The sequence below is a fragment of the Centropristis striata genome, chromosome 6 (assembly GCF_030273125.1).
Source record: "Centropristis striata isolate RG_2023a ecotype Rhode Island chromosome 6, C.striata_1.0, whole genome shotgun sequence".
In the NCBI taxonomy this organism is placed as follows: domain Eukaryota; kingdom Metazoa; phylum Chordata; class Actinopteri; order Perciformes; family Serranidae; genus Centropristis; species Centropristis striata.
In genome coordinates this window covers 38,145,323-38,152,949 of record NC_081522.1, presented here as the reverse complement: position 1 = coordinate 38,152,949, position 7,627 = coordinate 38,145,323, and the positions used below count along the sequence as shown (strand labels likewise).

The 7,627-nt window shown below is 36.4% G+C and overlaps 1 protein-coding gene across 1 annotated transcript in view; it reads left to right on the top strand.

Moving 5' to 3' along the window:
* Positions 1 to 636: 636 nt before the first annotated feature.
* Positions 637 to 7,627, top strand: part of LOC131973217 (diacylglycerol kinase zeta-like) — a 48,682-nt gene continuing 41,691 nt past the window's right edge. The window contains exon 1 of the mRNA XM_059335148.1: positions 637 to 658. The gene's annotated coding sequence lies outside the window, so the exon portion shown is untranslated. The remainder of the gene's footprint in view (positions 659 to 7,627) is intronic.

Genomic DNA, 7,627 nt, shown 5'->3' with positions numbered 1-7,627 from the left:
AGAAATCCACAGTATAACAGTAGTGCAGCACTGGTCCCTACAGCTCTTGCTGTATGGGACCAGTGCTCGGTGCGATTACCCTGTGGCCCTAATAATAATAACTGATTAGTACTTTAAAATTTGAATTTTTAACAGTTTTTACTTTTTTGTTACTGACAGACACAAATGTTTCACTCTCAGCTGTGTGTCTGTGACCTTTAAAGGAATCATGGTTACGGCAGAAGCTCGCAGCAGAATGTGATTCGTCTCTAATTGGTCACATGACACACACACACACACACGCACACACACACACACAGGTTTGTGTTTTCAGATGAAAAGATGTGGACACAAACACTTCCTGTTGGCTCCACAATGCTCTGCAGCCTTGAAGTGTTAATGAAGAGTATTCTGGTCTGTTGAGTGTTTGCATTCATCTCCTGATTATAAACCAACAGCTGGTCCAGGATCAGCTGCAGGGCCGCGCTGCACAGGGACACGCAGCCGGAGAGCTGCTCCACGATCAGAGAGGGAGAGTTATTTTAAAACAGCAGCAGCAGCTTAGTGTCCTCCTCCTCCTCCTCCTCCTCCTCCTCCTCCTCCTCCTCCTCCTCCTCCTCCTCCTCCCTTTCTCTCTCACTCTGTTTTTCATCCTCCGCTGACTGATCGTCCCTCTCAGGTCGTATCAAACTTCTCTCTTGTAGTTTTTTCTCTGATTGTTTTTTATTTCCTGGACCATCTCAGATATTTAATCTCCTCTCTGTGTTTCTGTTGTCGCCTCGCTGATAAATCTCTGAAGCAGATTTAACTCCTGAGCTTCTTTAACAGCCACGTGTTGAAAGTTTACGCTTTGATTTATCATCTTCTGTTGTATTTATGCTTTGTAGAAAGGTTTTTTAATTAGGGCTGGCTGATAATTCTCTGTAATAGTCTCTTAAAGCTGCAACTAATCAGTTAATTGTTTATTTTATTAAGTAATCCATTATCAAAATGACAGAAAATAGTCTTTAAATGTCTTATTTGACCAAAACTAAAGATATAATCTGATATAAAACAGAAAAAAAGGCAGAAATCTACAGATGTGAGAGGCTGAAACTTCTGTTTATTTATACCAATATGTTACCTGATTCTTTAATAATGATGCTTTTATTTTGTTGTTTGAACACAAACATCAGGACAACAATGTTGATTTATGATCTTTTGTCGTATTAATGGTTTGTATAAAGGTTTTTTAATTAGGGCTGACTGATAATTCACTGTAATAGTCTCTTAAAGCTGCAACTAATCAGTTAATGAATTATAATTTTTCAGTTTATAAAACGACAGAAAATAGTAAAAATTTCACTTTAAGTCCATACCAAAGTCTTTAAATGTCTTATTTGACCAAAACTAAAGATATAATCTGATATAAAACAGAAAAAAAGCAGAATTTTACAGATGTGAGATGCTGAAAACTGCATTTTCTGATTTTTTATTCATGATGAATTAATTAATTATCTAAAGAGATTCTGTTTCTTTAACAAGTTTGCTGATAAATCTCTGAAGCAGATTTAACTCCTGAGCTTCTTTAACAGACACGTGTTGAAAGTTTACACTTTGATTTATCATCTTTGGTTGTATTTATGGTTTTTTAATTAGGGCTGGCTGATAATTCTCTGTAATAGTCTCTTAAAGCTGCAACTAATCAGTTAATTGTTTATTTCATCAAGTCATCCATTATCAAAATGACAGAAAATAGTCATATTGAAGTCTTTAAATGTCGTATTTGACCAAAATTAAAGATATAATCTGATATAAAACAGAAAAAAGGCAGAAATCTACAGATGTGAGATGCTGAAACTTCTGTTTATTTATTTATTCTTTAATAATGATGCTTTTATTTTATTGTTTGAACACAAACATCAGGACAACAATGTTTGCTGATAAATCTCTGAAGCAGATTTAACTCCTGAGCTTCTTTAACAGACACATGTTGATTATCTTTTGTCGTATTAATGGTTTGTATAAAGGTTTTTTAATTAGGGCTGGCTGATAATTCACTGTAATAGGTTCTTAAAGCTGCTACTAATCAGTTAATGAATTATAATTTTTCAGTTTGTAAAACGACAGAAAATAGTAAAAATGTCCTTAAAGTCCATACCAAAGTATTTAAATGTCTTATTTGACCAAAACTAAAGATATAATCTGATATAAAACAGAAAAAAAGCACAATTTTACAGATGTGAGATGCTGAAAACTGCATTTTCTGATTTTTTATTCATGATGAATTCATTAATTAATTATCTAAATAGATTCTATCTCTGAAGCAGATTTAACACCTGAGCTTCTTTAACAGACACGTGTTAAAAGTTTATGCTTTGATTTACCATCTTCTGTTGTATAAATGTTTTTTTAATTAGGGCTGGCTAATAATTTACTGTAATAGTCTCTTAAAGCTGTAACTAATCAGTTAATGATTGTTTATTTTCTCAAGTCATCCATTATCAAAATGACAGAAAATAGTTGTATTGAAGTCTTTAAATGTCTTATTTGACCAAAATTAAAGATAAAATCTGATATAAAACAGAAAAAAAGCTTTTATTTTGTTGTTTGAACACAAACATCAGGACAACAATGTTTGCTGATAAATCTCTGAAGCAGATTTAACTCCTGAGCTTCTTTAACAGACACATGTTGATTTATGATCTTTTGTCGTATTGTTTTGTATAAAGGTTTTTAATTAGGGATGGCTGATAATTCACTGTAATATTAAAGCTGCGACTAATCAGTTAATGAATTATCATTTTTCAGTTTATAAAACAACAGAAAATAGTAAAAATTTCAGAGAAAGGAAAAGTCAATATTGAAGTTTTAAATGTTTTCTTTGAACAAAACTAAAGATATAATCTGATATAAAACAGAAAAAAGCAGAAATCTACAGATGTGAGAGGCTGAAAACTACATTTTCTGATTTTTTTTTCATGATAAATTAATTGATTATATTATTATGAGATTCTGTTTATTTTTACCAATACATTACCTGATTCTTTAATAATGATACTTCTATTTATTAGTGTGTTTCACTCCCTAAAAATTCAAACATTGTTGTTTGAATACAAACATCAGAGCAACAGCTTTTTCTGATAAATCTCTGAACCAGATTTCACTCCTGAGCTTCAGCCACATGTTAACTGTTTGATATTTGATATTTTATTGTATAATCAGGCTGAACTCAGGCTGGTTTCTTTCTTCCTGTTAAAACAATTAATTTGACATTTTTTTCTAGATTATTCCATGAATAATTTTGTCTAATAAATATCAAAGTACTAGAAACGTTCCTCACAGTTTATTAAAGTTCATGAAGACGATCGTATTTTTTGTCCAAAGCACAAAGATATAAAGTAGGTAATCTGCAGATTTGAGATGCTGAAAACAGCTTTTTCTGATTCTTTGTTGTTGTTGTTGTTTCCTTGTTAATTAATGGATTACCAAGATATATTGCTTGAATTGTCTGTCGATGAACTAACTGATGAGTCGACAAATTGTTGCAGCTGTTGATCCCTGGCAATTTTTCTTCTGCAAAAAAAGGTTTTCCACGAACAAAAAAAAAAAAATCTTTCTACAATAAATGTTGTATTTTTAGTATTTAAAAAAAAAGGAAAAAGAAAACACACTTTCAAACCCACCAGAGGTTCAGAGGGACAAAGTATTTTCACTCCAGTTCAGTCCGTTTCGCTCCGGTTCACTCTTGTTCTGTCCAGTTCAGTCCAGTTCACTCCGGTTCAGTCCGGTTCAGGTCTCTGCTGATGTTCTTGTTCATATAAACATCTGGTCGTTTCTCTCTCCGTCTCCGGTTTCTCGCTTCCAGACTCGTGTCGCTCAGATCTGTCAGATAAACTGCATCACTTATTACTTCTTTGTGTGTGTGTGCAGTCACATCTGCTGCTGTTTGTCGTGTGTGTGTGTGTGTGTGTGTGTGTTCGCTGTGGTATCGCTGTTTGCTCGGACAGATAAGCTGACGACTATTTTAATTCTCGCTGCTGGGAACCAGTTCATTTTGTTTTCATAAAGTTTATTTTAAGCAGCGCCATAAGCTGTAAAGATGCAAAGAAAACAGGATGTGTTCCATAACATGGAAATATATAATGAAGACAGCAAAAATAGAAATCATGATTGAGAATAAAAGATACACAGACACAGTTTCTGCACACTGAGACGGCTTTTTTGTATAGACTAAGGTGTTTGGTGTTGGATTTTTAGGGGGCGATAGCAGGTTAACAGTCGATGTCACATTTGGTGATAAATTTGACCATTTTTGTCTCTGGAATGGATAAAAATGGTCAAAAATCCATGCTGTGATCTGGTTTCAGAAACTTTTGACATTTAGTAGATTTGTGTATTTTGTGCGATTGTGTGGCAGCATTTGTGTTGTGTTGTGTGAATCTAGTGTGTCAGCCATCCATCCTCTGAATGCTCCAGGTCTCCAGTTGGTGGTTGTAAAGTTTCATGAGTCTGTGATTATCCTAGAGGTCACAGCAGCTCATTTTATACACTGAGCTCAAGTTTCACTCACTAACATCATCACACATGAAGAACATTGGGCTCATTGGATCCACACGAGTCTCAGCTTTACACTCAAACCCCATTTATGCAGCTCACAGACTGTTTAGGGACCCCAGGATGCACAAAGATTCACAGACAGTAGGATAATTTGGGAAAAAATATCACCTTTGCATGAGAAAACTTCCCCAAACTGGATGTTATCAGCATAAAGTGGGCATGTCTGTAAAGAGGAGACTCATGAGGACACATAGAATCCTTTTTTTTTTGGATATCTGGAGGTCAGAAGTCAAGGTACCCCCCTGAAAATGGACACTTGGGCTCATTGAATCCACAAGATTCTCAGCTTTCCAGTCAGACCCGATTTATGCAGCTCACAAACTGTTTAGGGACCCCAGGATGCACAAAGATTCACATACAAGAGGACACAATAACACATTTTACTGCAGGAGAAACACTGTGTGGTTTCTGCACAAAACTGCATTGGAAAAGTGCATAAAGTGGGCATGTCACGTCAATAAACAGCAAATATATATTTAATTAAGCATCATATGAAACAGAGAAAAGCAGGCAGATTTTTGTCTTGTTGTCTCTCCTGATTTATGCAGCTCAAAAACTGTTTAAGGACCCCATTGAAATATTCAAATCCAGTATTTTTAACCCATTTATGTGCATTGGATCTTCATGAAGTGGGCATGTTTCTAAAGAAGAGACTCACAGGGACCCATAGAACCCATTTTCATGCTCATATCTTGAGCTCGGAGGTCAGAGGACCCCCTTTGTTGGGCTCATTGAATCCACAAGAGCCTTAACTTTCCAGTCAGACCCCATTTATGCAGCTCACAGACTGTTTAGGGACCCCAGGATGCACAAAGATTCACATACAAGAGGACACAATAACACATTTACTGCAGGATAAACACTGTGTGGTTTCTGCACAAAACTGCATTGGAAAAGTGCATAAAGTGGGCATATCGTGTCTCAAAACAGCACAAATATATTTAACTAAGTATCATATTAAACACAGAAAAGCAGTCAGGGTTTCCACACAGATTTTTGTCTTATTGTCTCAACTCTCAGACTGAATATTTGTGCACACTGGGATCCCTAAACAGGCACAGTGGGACAAAATAACACATTTTGATACATGACAAAATCAGCAGATTTCTACCTTACACTGCGGGTTATCAGCATAAAGTGGGCATGTCTGTATCATGAAACAGTGAAAACATCCAGGGTTTCCACACAGATTTTTGTCTTATTGTCTCAACTCACAGACTGTTTAGGGACCATAGTGTGCAGAAATATTAAAAAAACAATAGGATAAAATATCACATTTTACTGCAGGAGAAACACTGTGTGGTTTCTGCACAAAACTGCATTGGAAAAGTGCATAAAGTGGGCATGTCACGTCAATAAACAGCTTGAATATATTTAATTAAGTATCAAATGAAACAGAGAAAAACAGTCAGGGTTTCCACACATTTTTGTCTTGTTGTCTCAACTCACAGACTGTTTGTTTAGGGAGTGTGCAGAATATTAAAAAACAATAGCATACAATAAAACATTTAATGCATGAGAAAAACTGCAGATTTCTGCCTTAAACTGCAGGCTATCAGCATAAAGTGGGTGTGTCTGTAAAGAGGAGACTGGTGAGGACACAGTAGATATTTTTATTCAGATATCTGGAGGTCAGAGCCCTTTGAAAAAAAAAAAAATGTAAGGTTTTCCGTTGTTAAAGCCAAACTGTGGAGCGTTGCCAAGGGGAAATACTCGCCTTTGAAAGAAGGAGTTCAGTGGATTTTTCTGCTGTGTGACTTTGACTCGTACCTGAGTGAAGTGTTTGACTTGTTGCTGGGCGTCAGGTTGCCAGGCGGCGAGCAGAGCGGCGAGCTGTGGGACGTCAGCCAGCCGCTGGTTCTGATCACCGGTAACCTGATGACTGCTGCAGGTCAGACGGCTCACAGGTAACAGGTGAGGCAGCACGGGGAAAGTGAGGAGGAAGAGCTATAAATAGACAGAGAGGTTTCCCTGCACTGTGTTTGTGTGTGTGTGTGTGTGTGTTCTTGTACTTCCTACATAGTGAGGACCAGAACACGTTTTTAACCAACAGAGTGAGGACATTTCGGCCGGTCCTCACTTCTTTAAAGGCTTTTTTGATATTTCAGACTTTGTTTTAAGGGTTAAAGGTTACATGGTAATGATAATTAACTGAAACTGTATTGGGTGGTTACAAAACTAACTGAAAGTCTAGTGAAAATGTCTTTTGTTTTCGTCTTTGTCAACTTTTTTCATACATAATTAAGATGGATAAGGCAAAGGAAATAAAGGCAAAATTTACTGTGACCTCTTTTAATCTCCCACCCAACAAATACCCCATTACAAAAAACTAAAACTAATAAATACTAAACTAAAACTAGCAAACTCACTGTAAAAACTCATTAAAAGTAACTGAATTTGAAAACAAAAATTCACAACTAAATTAAAACTTAAACAAACGCAAAACCTCAAACTATTATAACCTTAGCAGGGAATTCACTGTTTCAATGAGGGTCCTCACAAAGATAGAAGTACAAGAGTGTGTGTGTGTGTGTGTGTGTGTGTCACTGATCTGCTGATCTGCTCGCGTCACGTCCTGCTGATAAGCTTCTGTCATTAGAACCAATGATCCCTGAAACACAGCCAGGATCAGGTTAACCAGCGCAGGCTCCACTCAAACTTTATTTATTTATTTATGTATTATCTGCCGGCCCCGGGCCCCGCCCTCGGCAGGTTTTCCTTTCCTTTCTTCAGTAGAAGCAGCCTGAACCAGCACAACCAGCACCCATGACTTACATTCAAGCAAACAGTCACATAAAGAGTCTGAAACCCCACAATGAAAAGTGTGTTTTCTTTTTAAAAAATCACTTAATATCCTTCGTTTACCTCAGAAAGAAACTGTAAAAACAGACATTATCGTCAGAGTTTGAACTTTCAGACGGTCCTTGAACGGATCATCAGTTATAAAAAAGTGCCCAAAACTTGTGTTTTAATGTTGATATTAGTTTCAGAATCACTTTATTCTCCAGGTGTCATTTAAAATAAAGTGTTTGCACGAACCAGATCCTGT